Source organism: Anser anser (genome assembly GCF_964211835.1).
Source record: "Anser anser genome assembly, chromosome: 5".
Classification (NCBI taxonomy): Eukaryota; Metazoa; Chordata; class Aves; order Anseriformes; family Anatidae; genus Anser; species Anser anser.
In genome coordinates this window covers 64,758,842-64,774,937 of record NC_139725.1, presented here as the reverse complement: position 1 = coordinate 64,774,937, position 16,096 = coordinate 64,758,842, and the positions used below count along the sequence as shown (strand labels likewise).

Genomic DNA, 16,096 nt, shown 5'->3' with positions numbered 1-16,096 from the left:
ATATATAAAAACCAGAAGATAATTAAATGTGCACTGAGGCAGTGAGCATAGCAGGTCTTGCACAACGGTGCAAGAAGAGCAGATGAAGCTCTGGCTGTAGGATCTGGCAGTATCAGGTTTGAACCTCACCTTACTTAACTGCCTCAGTAAGTCAACTAGTCTGCTCAAAGCTCCACCCCTTAGCAGGGAAATGTTTCCCATTGACTTTTTTTCCCCTCCAAAAACGGCATCTCTTCACGAGGTTTCAGTTTCAACAAACCGGCATGTTCTCACAAATCCATTTTGTCAGGAAGTTTGACACAGCTGTAATGGTGAATGATATGTTACCTGCTGAATCAGTACGGAAACCTTTCGGCTAACAAGCATGTTCATGCAGATTTGAGCACATGCATGGCATATTTCTTCAGGCTTTTTTTTTTTTTTCTGAAGAGGCTGTTTTTTTTTTTTATTTGCCCAGAACTGTTAGAAACCCTAGCTTATGCAGCTTCATCCATAACTGCCTTTTGCAGAGCAGAATATGATATAGCCTAACATGATGCATCACAGATGTTCCAGTTGCAATAGCAAAAATAAAGGTTTATAATCCGGGGCAGTCTAACAATGATTGGGTCTACATTGCTAAAGGCATCTGCCCTTGGAAGCGAGCCCTGGTACCACACTAAACGTTGTGGAGATTTACATCAGCACATCAGAGCTGACCCTCTCCGGAACACTGCACAGCTCTTACCTGGACCTCTTGTGGCACCCCTATGGCACTGATAATTATGATTCTTTTGTGATTATGGAACCAGTACAGGGCAGAAGACTTCAACACTGATGGCAACAGAGCGATGGTGATAACGTAGCACTGATGTCAATAAGGCACGTTCCTTTGTTAACAGTATGAACCATATAGTGATTAAAAGGCAGCTTTTTGCTGACAGTATCAAGAGAAGACTTTTATTTTTCAGTGAGCAGCTGCTGGTTTTTCATAAAGTGACTTTCCAGTAGAAATAATACAGCAGACTGGTATTGCCGGGAACAGCCTAATGTCTGAAGTTTGTGGACTGGCAAACACAGCCCTATTCTGCTAGTATTTGAATCACCAATAAACCAAATGGCCCATCTCCAGTTTTATGAGAACTGCAAGTTAAGCCAGGCTGGAAAAGAGCTAGAAAAAAATTGGGTCGCACAGATTGTTCCATTTTAATGAAAGGATCATTTGCAAATGTCATTTTTCCCCCCCATCCACCATGAATTTTTCTTCCCCCAAATCTTCTCATGCTCAGCTTTAATATCTTTGACTCCATGCTTTCATTCCCCAAAAGCAAAGTATATGGCCTACTCAGAAATAAATGCAAAGAACACCATGTAATGATGCCTGCACTAAGCAGAGGCCATAGCTAATAGCACATATCTTCATCTGGTATAAACCAGCATTTTAATGCCTTCTGCTGCACTGCACTGCTCTCTGTGGAGCTGCCCTGCCAAAGGTACTTGAATTTCTACATTAGTTTACACCTGAGCAACTCCATGACGTGGAGGTGCTTGTTGGTGGTGAGCAGGTTAATGGAGAAGCTCGAGGGAAACAACTTCCAGATCCTTTACAAAATCTGTTTGGTTGCCCCTGACAAACAGACAGATATGCCCTGTATTTTCTACCAGTGCAAAACAAAGCTTGATACAGGCAAATAAAATAGCTGGCATCTAAATTTCAGTTGAAAAACAAATAGCACCGGAACACTGCACACCAGGACTCGAGATAATAACAGAAATAAAGGGAATAGGGTAGGTGTCTGAGAATAACCTTCCTCACTGTACCAAACACCCAAGATTTCCTTCCTAAAATAGTAGGGTAATGAGCCCTCAAATATTACCTATCCCCCAGCAGTCCAGGCTGTAACCTCTAATCCTAAAATTGCATTATTCCTGAAGTCATATTGATTCACTTTTCTTACCGCGAAGCTCTGCATGTTTCTCTGCTGCAGGAGGTGGGCAGCAACCTCTGCCACTGCAGGCTCAGAGCACCAAGCAAGGCTTTCCGCAGCTCTTCGAGAAGCAGGGGTAATTCCAAGGTGGTAATATCGCCCCTGAAGCGCTCTAAACACAGAGGGTAGGATGACAATGAAGGTGCCCTACTAAGTGCTCCAGCAGGGCTTTTGTTGGGCACAGACCCTGATAACGCAGGAGCGCTCTGAACCTGCTCTTGTTGGTTCTCAGCAGGTCCCAGAGCAATGAGAAATGTTGTGTGGCCAAAGGGAAGGTGCACCTGGGCTGATGCTCAGAAGCAATAGCAGGCTTTCCATGGGGAGCTTGGGCAGTTTGCCACATGCCAGCCTCACCGGGCCAGCACAGAGCTTCTTGTCAGCCTGATTTGCCTGGTAAAAATGGATGAAGATGGATAAAGATGGACTGTGGCTCTTCAGCAGTCATGCAAATATGAGAAAAAGAACACTGCTCCTACTGGCAGGAGCCAGGACTCCACTGGAAATACAGTCGGTATCCATGTAGCTACTCATGTCTTCTCAACCAGACAGCCACCAGCTCACCGGGTGACACTGGGTCTAGGATGGTGCTGATGAAAGACGGAGGGGGCAAGAGCAGAGAGCCCAACTGCTCCCCACAGCAGGCACACCTGTAACTCTTGCAGCTGAAACACCAGGAAGATGCTGGAAGAGGGCAGAGGTTAAAGAAGACTCAAAAGGATGACTACAGAATTGTGACTAAGGAAAACTTTCTTTACAGAGAGAAGCCAGAGGTGTATTAACTAAAGGAAGCTCGATGACATGAGATGTGATGAAAATAGGGTTGGTTTAGTTACAGTTAATAAACAGAGGTCATTAAGCTTGTAACCTATGAGTTCACATCAGAAGGTTACAACTGGTTCTATATTTTAACATCCTCAGAAGTGAAGATACTCAGAAAGGGTCATAAAAATTACTTTCTCCAAAATCCTTGCAACCCACCAAATATGTTGCTATTGGCTGTTGGCTTAATCCGAGAGTAAAATCCTCCTCAACTCCCCCTCACACCCGTGGTTCTGCCAATAGCAAGGCGAGCATGCCCACACCAGCTGCACATCATCCCTGGACTCATGATCAAAACCAGCAAGAGCATCCTTCACGCTGAACATTCCCACAAACTACATTTATTGAACAACGTGTGGTAATTTGACATGTTGAAAAAGCAAAAGTTTTCTATTCTGAGACTGATTTTCCCAAGGTATGTTATACAGAATGACATCAAGTGGAAGAAGAAAAAACACACTTTCTTTTCAAATTTACTAAGATTTCATTGGAGTTGGAATTGTTCTCTAAAAGCTTTGAACCTGCAGAAACAATATTTTCTAAGAAAGTGGTCCTAACAAAGAGCACATCAGATTCTTAATAACACCTTGTCAGGGACTTTGCTGTGCACTAAGAGCATGTTGAATGAAATACACCAGTGCAAAGGCAGGCAGGCAGTTTCTAGGACTTGGAAGCTGCAGGACAGCCTCCAAAAGCTGCCACATGCCAATAAAAGCAGAAGATATTCACTTGCGTTATGCTTCTGTCTCTTTGAAAGGAAGTTTAAGAGAATTTAAAGCCTACTTTTCGAAAGTAGGTCTTTTCCCTAAGACCACAGCGTAGAGAGGGGGCAACTTGCTGAGGTTTTATATTTTAATATTTACATTTTGTTTGTCTTGTGTGTCTCTCAGCCTGTCCAGGGGAAGGCAATTTAGATCTCAGGTCTAACCCAGCACAAGCGTAACACGGTGTGTATTTTTTACTGTCACAAATGACCACCAAGTCCTCTAAAATACTCCTGTATTTTATCCAGCTGCTGTTACATAGAGCATAATAGATTAGACTTGCCTGAAGAATAATTAGGTTTTGGATCAAGTATGCTTCAGGGATGTTTTTACTAGTGCTGGAAAATTTCATGGCATCTATGATTCTGTGAAATACATCAACAGCAGCCAACACTTACAATAGCAGTTAACCACATCTGTATATAAAGAATTGTGTCTAATTCTTTTTTTTTTTAATTTTTTATTGCTCCAGTTCCCACCAGTTTGTTCTTTCTTTCCCTTTTTACTTTATTAAGGCAACTTTTGGAGCCAACATATCTCACCGGGAAGTCACTTACACAGATCAAGTCACATGAATCTCCTTTTCTGATTGACCACATGGATTGTGTTCCTGAGTTAATTTTCCGCAGCCCCAAGGCTATTCTGCGGAGCTCCCCTCCCTTCAGGTCCTGTGGAATCACCCTAATCCAGCCTCATTTTCCTGGTAAGGAGCTGTCCAGTACACAAACCACCTACTCCAGTCTTCAAAACCTACAAAAATACCAGAATGGCAGGGTGGTTTTGTTTGTTTTTTTTTTTTTTTTTTTTTTTTTTTTTACCAGCAATATGCCAAAATTACAGACAGCTCCTCAAAAAAAAAAGAAGTTGAGACTTGACAAAAGCCATCTACAAACCAAAACTTCTGAGTAGTGCTTTTGTAAATGCAAGCTTCATAAGAATGAATCAGCGTTATGACTTTGTAAAATTAGCAGCTTTCAATGTTGATATCTAACTAGATTTATGATTTTTGATAAGTATTGCAGCCGTTACTTTGATGCCTTATTTTCATGTTCAAGGATCGTTACCTTAACAGTGAAAACATCTGCTTTGCTTCTGGGCCTAATCCTGCCTGGACAACACTTAACACAGGACTACGTCTGTTTTAAAATCACCTGAAAACATGGTATACATTCAACAAGTCATCAATCAAGTCTATATGCAACCAAGTTTTGTCACTCTTTGTGCTTCTTTCTATTGAGTGCTGGAGAGAGAGCAAGAAGAAAGAATTAAATTTGGGGAAAAAAAATATTAGACCTAAACCAGAACTTTATACAACAAGATATTAGCAAGTGGTTCCTAGCATGGAAACCAGACGTTGACTTAAATGTCCAAATGCCCTTTATGTTAACTGGGGAGGACTGGGTACCTAAGCATCAGATGCAGAGCTCTAAAACAGAGGGGATTTTCAGTAGAGAATGCCTCACGTCAACCAAGAAAAAAAAAGTGGAAGAAACTGTCTTTCGCTCAGACTTAGGTGGCTAATGCCGGACTACATTTAGACACCTCTTCCAAATATAGTTTCAGAGCAGAAATCCCCTGCATTTTGGCATCTAAAGCATCATATTTAGGTTCAGACAAACAGCTCAGCTTTCTCTTCATGGAGACAGAAGCTTACAGCTAAAGAAGATTAGAGAAAGGGGGAAAAGGAAATCTCAAATAAGGTTTTTTTCTGGCTTGAATATATAAGCCTCAGACTATATTTGTCAGAGGCTTCAGTGTTTCTTGAGATTACATGGAGTTAGATTCAATGGACTTGGAGTTTCTCAAGCTTTTGGTTTTTAGCTACTGAGCAGTCCTGATTTGCACATTGTCCTTAACTAGCAAAGCATCGCAGTCTTGGAAGGCTGGAGGAAGATCTGCAAAGGCACTTGGACAATGGGCAACTGATTTGTGCAACATATCTTGAGGCTGGTGCCCCAGCACAGGGTCAGGTATCACGGTTTGTTCCCCAAAATATATATATTGGAGACAAATATGTACATGCATCCACACATGCCAGATTGCAGATTGAAACTTAAGACTATAAAACTACTAGCAAACAAAAATACCTCTTCGAAATGGAAACATTTTTGAGTTTCACTCAAATGAAGTACGAGCCTTCCAAGGAACATCTTGATTATTTTTTTTTTTTTAAAAAAGAAGATATGCAGCAGATTTGTTTACACTACTTGAGATAGACTATTTCTTTTTTAGAAATGGAAACTAATACATCTGTTGAATGCAGATACAAAACATTTGCAGTATGTCTGGGCTCTAACTCCATTTAGCTATGCAAATAGGTATTTGAGTGTGCATGTCTTGCACACAGAGCGTGTTTACATATATACTTTCTGCACAAGTAAATTCAGTGCTCAAATTAATATATATTCTCAGTGTGCAAATAGTATTTATTTGAGAGATCAGTCTTACATGAGTGAAGAATATCACACTTTTAAAAATAAAAGTATAACTTGTTGCAAACTTGGGGGAATAATGTATAATAGGTGTTTAATAAAACATCCAGACTCTAGTTATGGCTAAACCCACCTCTGAACGCTGCATCACTTTATTACAACTCCTACTGATATGCATTTGCTAGGAATTGCTGTTAAATCAATAAAAACATGTAAGACTTCTACAAAATGCCCAGTATTAATTGAAGCACTCAGCATCTCATTAATTCTGAGAATATAATGGACTTTTGATTAGGCAGTTTGTTAAGCATCTATTCCCTGGTGTTCTCACCTGATTGCAGTTATCACCCCATCAGGTGTTGCAGCCATACCTGCAGAGTATGAACTGCTGGTGCATCCTCGTTCCAGGAAAAACACATTAAAGTAATCTGGAGCACCACGCTGTCTGGGTTTCCCATTCATGGGAAACCATTCAGTTCCTACAAGATTAAATTTAAAAAATTACTAATTGGCATAAACTGCAGACCAACAACATACTCTACTTAAATATCCAGATCTTCTTATTGTTTTCTAGTGCACTACCTAATGATTTTCTGAGACGAATGCTTCTAGTGGCACAATTTCAAAGATGCTAGATCTGTCCTGAGATTTAACTGGTGCAGATCCAGAGGAATAGGTGACCAAGATTAACAATCCTGTTCCTCTCTGGCTACCAACACATGTAGGGAGGAGAACAGACAGGAGAGACGTGCCACTAACTTTAGACTCCCTGTAGAGTCACTGGGGGAAAAACTAAATCTCAGTTTAAGCACTTATTCCCTTATGCTAGAGAATACTTGGACTGCCTTTACACAAGGAGGTTTTTGTTTGTTCTGTGGTTTTTCATTTTCATTTATGTGTTTTTCATTTGTTTTGTCAGTTTATTTATGTTTTGTTTTAACTTTTCAGGAGGAATTATTCCTCTCTGACATATCATATTTATCTATCAGTGTTGTCCTACTTCCAACTGGTTTACAAGACTTGGACATGAGATTTAGTGATCTGCAATGTATCGGTCCTCCAGAACCTTTTTAATTCATTCCCCCAACACTAACTTAAATGAAAAATTATTTATTACTTTATTGACTGGGCCATTTAAAAGTTATTTGAGGTTTTTGTGTGTACTGAGGAGATGATAGGTACCCAGACCTAACAATTCATTTCATCATTTCCATCTAAACATTTTTATTGATAACTTGATTTTGAAACCCTGTTCCTTCATAGAGAAAGGCTCCAAAATAAGAAATTCTCAAAGCTCCTTCACATGCAAGTGAAACAGAAAAATCAAGCCGGATTTTCTGTTATAGCATTATTCACCCCCATGAATCCATCTTGCATCATAAGCACTGACTGGACTTGATACACCATTACAGTTTCTGGAAAAGCTTTATGGTTTTTGAAAAGTGTGGATGCTTGTGCTTCTTGCAGGGGACAATTTCTTCTTTTATAAAGAAGCTGGACACATTTTTCCCTTTGTGCCTCTCCCTTACTGACTATAAAGGAAGCCTGGAAAGCTAAATTTGAGATTTCTAAAGCCTCTTTTTCTTTTTTCAGAACATGGTATATATTTACTGTAAACGTCTAACATGCCAAATTTAAAAACTATCTATTCTACCTGCAAATGTTTTCCCTTTTTAGCTGTTTCTCTTTTTCAAGAAGTGCCCTATCAGTATACGTAATAGCCACAAAGCACTGAATTTGAAAGCATTATGGCCATTAAAACAAAAGTATCTTCAAGATATCCTGAACCAGCACCAATGCAGTCCTGGATGCAATGGAAATATTTCTAAAGATGTTAACATTGCAATCCACATCTCTAGACTCCAATATAGCAGTTTATATTTTGCCTCCAAGCCTAGTTTCCAACCCCCTACAATTTTTGTCCCCCACCTGGACCATGAACATTTACAGCTCTCATCACTCTAAACAAAAACTACCTCACCTCACTGAAGGTCTCTGCATCAAACTGGAAAGCCACAGGTTTTATGAACCCTATTATTATTCAGGGCTTGATAATATCAACATCTAGCACTGTGTTCCTTCCACTCATGAGCTTGGGATTGCCCAGACCAGGAACATCATCATCCACTATGGCCATCATCCACTTTGTCCCAAGATGTCTCTTCTCTTCAGCAGAAGAGGGGCGGCTAGCCTGGAGATGAAGCTAGTCTATGACATTTTCACCAAGTCTCAACATACTTATGCTCCAGCAGATGAGACAACATGAGGCTAGAAGGCAAGACTGTGTGTCTGAGCACTATCACTTCCCTGCACAGACACATATAGAGATAACAGTCACCTATAGGGCAGGTAATCATGTACTAAGTCAATACGCTGGCTGGAGAAGCCTTCACCTTCCTTCTAGGCTTCTACATGAAGGGAGGTTATTTTTCCTTACTAATCAGGCAAAAATGGGAATAGGATATTCTATCAATAACTGATAAATTCCTGTGTGGCTTTAGATTGTGTAGAAACCCCTGCCTGAAATCAGGCATTGACTTTGCTGGCTGGCTCAGTAAGGGCTTTGACCCTGTTTGGGTTCAGTTTCTCAAGCTCGAGGCTCCCAACAGTACCCTTGGCTATGTGAACACCTCTCAAAGCCAACACGTCTAAAGGTTGTGATGCTGACATTACACAAGAAACAAGAAGACGATACGGTGATTGACAATCTACTCCAAGGCTGCTAATATCGCACAGGCCTTTAAACATCGTGTTCCTGGGCTGTCAGGGGAGAGCTGTCTGCTTTAGAGGGCTCTGCTTTCAGAAGTTTTAGAATCCCTTAGGAAGTAACCAACCATATAATGATAATACAATTCTCCAGCTGTTAGACATGAGCAATAATACTTTTTCCCAATATTCATCGGACTTGTCTACCATATGTCACGTTACAGCGCAAACAGCCTCATGCTATTTGCACCACACTTTAAACGCTCTTAAGTGATTTTGGTAGGAGAGTGAAGCATGTTGCGCCCAGTGCTGTGAGAATAATTGATTTCTTTGGTTTGTTAGTCAAACCAATGACACTCACTGAGGGCCAGAGAGAAACTTACTCCAGGTTAAATAAAACATTTTGTTTTGATAGTCGATAAAAGCAGAGGAAATCCAGCGAGAGTTGCTTGCGCTAATAGTGTCACTTCGGTTCAAAACCATTTTCTACTTGATCAGTTCAGGAGACATTTTACCCAAACTCTTCACACTTTCCTCAAAAGACAACCCTAAAAACATTCTGAAATATTTCTACATCGCCTCTCCCGATGGCTTTTGTTTTACACCGTTTGGAGCCGTGACCTGCATTGCCTTATGCCCGGTGACTGCCTTTGCCCAGTCCAGGAATTACTCATCCTCCTTCACAGCCTCAGTGAAGGGTTCCTGTGCTTCACAAGTAAGCGAAAGAGCCAGTGTTTTAATGCCTAAAATTTACTCCTACAGGAAGGAAAGATTGTCATTCAAAACCTGCCACTGAAGTGTGGATCTGAAACAGGACCCAGTGCGACCTGGATGAATACCCAAGCCACGGGAGATGGGAGGAGAACAAACCATCCCCACCTGGGTTTTGAGAGTCACAGCTACAATTCAGAGAGCCTGTATCTCGTGCAGGTCTCCATCTGTATAGCTCTGCGCACTGGTTCTAGCTCACTTAGCGAAAACACCGACCAAAAGGCTTAGTCATGACATAGAAGCTGACCATGAATCAAATCTACCCACGAATCTCACCTAACATTAGTTATTAACGTAAGTACTGAAGACTTTCAAAGCCACCACCTATACGTGGCACTCCCTCCTCCTCCTCCTCTTCCCTCTCACCTGCATCTCTAACAGCAAGGGATGCTCACCCAGCATGATCAGGTAAATATCATGTTCACCTATGCTAGAGACCCTTGACATTTCCAGCTCCCATGCAAACGAGCAGGCTTGAGCACCATTTAGTGTAACTGAGGACGTCCAACAAAATCCAGGTGTGGCAGGCCCTGCTCCAGCAAGAGCACATCGAATCCTGTGTTTGATTCTGTAGCATAAACAGGTACCCTGGCACAAAAGGAGGAACAAAAAACAGCTGGGCAGGATAAAACCTGCTCAGCACAAAAGAAACACAACTAGACTCCATTAACTTTAAGAAAAAGAAGGAGGACATATAGAAAGCAACACCATATATCAGAGCATCATTGCTCTTGAGTGTCTTAAATATAGATTTCTGAGCATCCTAGGGCAAGGAGGAAGTATAACAGGTTTAAACACAAGATTTGAAGTGCTTTAGACTTAAACACTCTACTTTGAGCAAAGATTTCAACCATAGCAGAACCACATTTAGAAATAACAGAAAATAACTCATGATGGAAGTAAAAAAAAAAAATGCATGCCTTAATTCTTCAGACTTGTGCAGATTAAGGTGTGGGTCTGAAAGGTCACATTGAGACTGAACAAAAGCAACTCTTCACACTTTTCCAGTTACTAGCATCAAAGTCCTCCACATAGTAACATTACAAGTCCTGTGTTTAAGAATATGCTGGCATCAATTTCTCTCCCATTTTCACCAGACAGAGAGATACTGAAAATAGATAGCTTTGTGAGCAGTGGAATTTACCATGTCCTACGGTTTAAGGGAAATTGACCCCTATATCACATACTGTTTTGGATGTAGGGGAGGGGGAATAAAGGTACCAAAATTCCAGAGCATTTTTTTTCCTGAGAAAAAGAAAAACTCTGTGCAAAATTCATGTGAAGGACTTCATATGGCTACCTGAATACGTCACCTGCTATATATTTGCATGAGGAAACCTCAGACTGGTACATGGATTAAGGTAATTCTTAAACCTGAATAAAGAAATCAGATTGGCTTAAAACATTGGTAATTGCTATGTAGATTTGGGAAAATACTCATTCCACAAAGAATTTCAAATCTATTTGCAAATATTTAAATAATTAGGAGGGTCAGGCTGGATTTATTGCAGAAGATCCAGAGGCTGTTTAATACCTTGCCAAAAACTAAGCATCAAAAATAAAACCAAAAAGAGGCAAATGAAACATGCTAGTAGGATTGTTCTGTACCCTCGGACAAGCAAAGCATGAATATTTACGGAGCGTATGTTGTTTATACACAGTTTAAATGTAAATATTAGAACTTCAAAATGAAACTGAAGACACTCAAGAGCTCACGTGTTCAGCATATAAGACCAGGCCCTAGTTCTTCAGACACCAAGGCACACTTGCACATTTGGAGGAGAAGGAGAGCTTTGACCAGCGGAAGGGAGGACAGAGGTCTTTCCATCACTGGAAAAGCATAAAAATCAATCATTTCCTCTTCCCCCACCTCTGCAACAGCACACAAAGGTGACACGAGCATGGCAGCAACACATTTTAAGCCCTCAAGTACTAAAGGTGTTTTATTTGTAATTTAATTCCGAAAAGCAGCCTCCGGGGCTGTTGAGCACATGCACTCTGCACTCCGACACAAACACAGCTTTACCCAGCCAAGAACTCCCTGGGGTTCGAGCAGGCGAGTCAAGGTACAGGCTATTTTGGGATACTGGAAGATTATCATCCTTCTGCGCAGGATGACTTTTATAAATAGGATAGAGAGCATAGGATTTAGAAGTATCCAAATGGATGTCTTTCATATCATCTCTTTTTTTTTTTCACAGGCACAGCAGTCATTAGAACTAAGTAGCCCACCAGGATTTAGACTATCGGTTGCTACTATATACCTTAAATTAAGCAGCACAAGTTTTCTTAACCTTCATTGCATACTCCACAGCTAACGTAAAACCAGTCAGAACTGGGCCATGTAAATTTCTAGAGACGGGAAAACCTCCTGGAGTCCAAAGGACAACTTCAAGTACTGTAAAGGAACCTAACCACCAGAACCTCAGAGGAACGGGCTGCCATTGTAAGGTTGTTGCCAATGCTTTTATGTATCAGAGCAAGCAAAAAGAGCTGAAACCTTTCACTTTTTGTCGGCGTTTGCAATTCTGGTCTCTGGAAAGCACCAGGAAGAATGAGTAACACAAGTGTGGCTGGAACACAAAACCCCGTCACTGAGTCATTTATTGGTAGAAAACAAATGCAATGGACTGCAATTATTAAGAATGATCCTGGATGGGTTTCTATCACTCTAATAGGCAAAGGTTAGAAATTAGTCTAGTTTTATCCAGGTTGCCCTTGCCAAAGAGGTGAACACACAGTTCCAGATCTGCCAGAAAAACATACCCCCAAAAAACGTGCCACTATTTCATAAGGAAAGTAACTAGGTGACTCTTAAAAGAGCCAGGTCCTGTCACACAGTTGTCAAAGGGAAGCAAGAGTGTTTGAAGAGCACATAGGAGAATTAGTAGATACGATGGTATTTAGTTAGCTAGCCATACTTACAAAACAAAGAAATCTTTTCCTCCTTGCAACCCAGGAGCCAGGGAGATTTGCATCACGATCAGAGCGCCGGTGAGCAGCACAAAACATCTACTCAGCACACAAGACTCGTTGCTTTCCAAGTGGAAACAGCAATTATGTCTAACTGCAACCGCAAAAATCCCAGGTTCCTAGAACAAGCCACCCTGCCCTGTGCTGGGGGATGACAGACTTGTACCACGTCTGCCTGCACTGCGGTGTGAGCTGCGATCCCTCCCCGCCCTGTAGCAGAGGGCAGCCCCCTCCAGGTGAATTAATTACTCAATCCAGCCTCCATATTAAGGGCAGCTGGCAACTCTGACAGACTATAGCTCAATCTCTGGCTGCTAGACAGTGGCCCAGCAGCCCCCTGACACCCCTCCCCGAGGCAGCACCCCAAGGCGCCCCAGTCTCTGAACACCAGCTGGACTGCTTGCACTCAGGGGCTTTGTGTAAGGCAATTACTCCATATTCTTTGCTTTAGAAAAAGCTTCCTGAATTGTTACCTCCTCCAAAACCATATCTCCCATAAGACCAGCCAATTAACAACCTCTGTACCTGGCGATGCACGTCTTTTCTCTGCTGCTAACATTTGGTTTCTTTGGGCGAGACCGTCAGCCAAATCATGCGAGAGGCTCTGACTCAACAACAGAGGCCCTGACACCGAAATGCAGGCAAGTTCCGAGTACGCGCTGTGATCAATGGCCCAGAGATATGTGAACATCTGGACACAGTCACTGCGAGGCGCCGAGCCCCAGCGACGTCCATGCAGCCAGGTGCCTGCACCACCTAGCATGCCCCAAACATTTGCTCCTGTCCCCATGCCAAATACTGCGGTAAGGGACAGCTGACGAGCTCCTGTCGCACCTATCCAAGAGCCAAGCAATGCTACTGAACACGAGAACTGGGGTTGCATCTGAATTGGTCTTTGCTCTTGTTAACCAGGCACATCAGCCTGTAATAACTTGTTTCTCTATTAGCAATTACACCCAGTTACATAATAAACAAACTGAATTAGAAATCTACTGCTTTGTCTAAACCAGCTCATTGCGTCAGAACTCCAGGATCATTCCAGAGGAGAAGAAAAAATAAAGACAATGTTCACTCACTCTGCTAATGCCAAGCAAGATTGGATTAATCTTTAAAAATCTTAGAAAAAAAAAAAAGAAGCTATCAATCAGGTCTATCTAAATTTGTGCTGAGATTTTATCAATGCCATCAGCTGGCTTTCTCACTTGCTTTCTCTTCTGTATATATTTTTAGGCTTTTATTGTTAGGTGATTTCCTGATTGAATTCAAAGATCTCATGGAACAGCATATTAGCATATTTTGAATATAAATGCAGACTCTGTTATGGGATTCAATTTCTCTCTGAATTTTAATTCCAAAGCTGTTCTTTTCCACATTGTTCATGTGAGTAATCAGAATTTTAATCATATTCATGCACCTTTGGGTGTACTGTGAGATGGGACAGCAGAAAATACAGGGGGGGAGAAAAAAAAGTAAGAGGTTGGTAAGTTCCAAGTTTCTCCCCAAGACCACATTAGCATCATAGGCAGCACATTCCACGTGGCGTCCTAACGCAAAGGAGGATGTAATGGCCATGAGCCTAGATACCACCCAGCAGTACCCATAAGCACGTGCCAGCAACGCAGGGCAAGTAAGGACACCCCAAAGTCACTCGTGTGGGTGCTCTGCCCCTTTGCCTGAATGATCCACGCCATCAGGACCAGGAGGTCACAGCAGCGACTCCTTTAGCCACGTACAAGCTACACAGTAATGAGGCCTACACCACTGCTGCCTCCCTCATCTACAGAAAATATCTGAGAAAAGAGGGTGATGGTTAGTACTGGAAATAATGGTCCCTATGAGGTGCGTTGAATGGTGAGGAGCCAAGGAGAGAGCCAGGGCAATCTTTCTCCTTCCACTGCCTCCAGACCCATGTGCTCAAGCAAGGGCTTTCCAGGGGAGTTAGACATTCAAGTCCTGTCACATCTCCAGTTGAAATCATCTCCCTTGAACACTGCCGTGTCCACCCCTCAGAGGGGAAAAAAAAAACAATCACTAGTTAAGAATTTGCCGTTTCTAATCATCCATGCAGTGTATTAACCCAGAACCGAGGAAGAGGAGAGAGAGACTTCACTGCTATCTGGCGCAAGGTTTCTCTCTTCATCCGATCAAGCTGAAGAATGGCCGGTTAGCAAAATCATTTTAACCAAAACTGGCTCTTTCCATCTGATAAATCCAAGCTGAATAGAAATACAAGTTAATTTTCTTAGTGAGATGCCAGTCCTTCAGCACTTCCAACAAAAATATTATGGAGAAAATAAGAGGCAGAAATTCTAATTTTGTTTTCTTTCTGCTTTCCTTCAGGGTAAGAGAGTACAGTGGTAAATACATTCATTACTTTTTCATCAAACCTGTATCTAAGGGGTATAGATTTCACTGGGAAAGCATTTCTAGGAAAGAAGACTAGAAAATATGAGAGGAGCTCTTGTTTCCAGAGCCAGCTGAAATTTGGGAGGGAAGCTGTCTCTAATACTAAGAAAAACAATGCCTCCTGAGCATTACCTAGCACACCAAGTTCACCGTTAATCAGACTGTACTGCCCACCAGCCCAAATATCCCCATCCTACCCAAAATGTTAACACATTTCATGCCATTCAGTATTCCAGGTTTGTTAGGACTCCAGTTCCCTGTGCTTAGGGCCCAGGTTTCCGAGATGAGCCACAGCCTCAGCCCAAGGCTGGCTGGTGGGGGGTTGAGTGGGGAGGAATAAAATAATAAAAATAATAATCATCATAATAAAAACTAGGAAAAAAAAAAGATTTGGTTGATTTTGAACTTGCTAGCATATAATTATGCTCTAATCCTGTTGGATCTTGTATCCAGCCTGGCAAGGCTAAATTTCTCTCTGCTGCCTACAGCTTGAAGCCACCTTCTTGCCAGAGGATTTCCTGGGTAAAAGAATAATCAGGTGACCAGGCTATTTCAGAAAGCCACAGCACAGCAGGCCTGAAAGAAAAAGATAGTTTGGCAAACCGCTATCACAAGTTTTTATTGAAATTACATCTGAGTACTCTAACAAGGGACCACAGCATCATTAAAGCAAGTGCTGAGCAAATGAGACGCACCAAGATAATATCTGCTCTGAAAATAATCTTCACGATTCAGAATTTACATAAGTGGACAAGTGGTCTATAAAAGCTGGAGCTTGCAGTGCAATAGGATGTATATTTATACCCATACCAGCTAGCAACTCCAGAAACGGAGAGCATCGCAGACAGGACCACAGTGGTGTCGGAGGTAGGTTTGTTGGTGTTTTGAGGATTCAGCACTAAAACTGGCTCAGTAAGATGCAAACTGGCTCTTTGAGGATCCTGTCTGTCCCCACGTCTAGGCCTCCGCCTCGAAATGCATTTATTGAACTCACCCATGGAAAAATAATCAAGCACTTTCCCACTGGACTCCTCAATGCAGCAGAAAATATCAAGCAAGCAAGAAACAGAGGAGCCCAGACTGTCAAAAGCAAGCAAGGCAGAAGTCTGACCCACAACGTGGGGCACTTACCCCCAACCAGACCTCTACCTTCCTCTGCTCCATACCCAAAACGCGTGTCATGGTCCCCCAGGAGCTACTTGCTGACCCTCCCCAGCCAGCTTCAGCCTCGACAAGGCACCGAATCTTTAAACAGCGG

The 16,096-nt window shown here is 42.0% G+C and overlaps 1 protein-coding gene across 13 annotated transcripts in view; it reads right to left on the bottom strand.

Annotated features, from left to right (window-relative positions):
- Positions 1-16,096, bottom strand: part of LOC310900771 (uncharacterized protein) — a 332,787-nt gene that overhangs the window by 230,652 nt on the left and 86,039 nt on the right. For 2 of the 13 annotated variants that reach the window (XR_014585376.1, XR_014585379.1), the window contains exon 4: positions 6,314-6,461. The exons of the other annotated variants lie outside the window; for them this stretch is intronic. The gene's annotated coding sequence lies outside the window, so the exon portion shown is untranslated. The remainder of the gene's footprint in view (positions 1-6,313; positions 6,462-16,096) is intronic. 13 annotated transcript variants of the gene reach the window in all.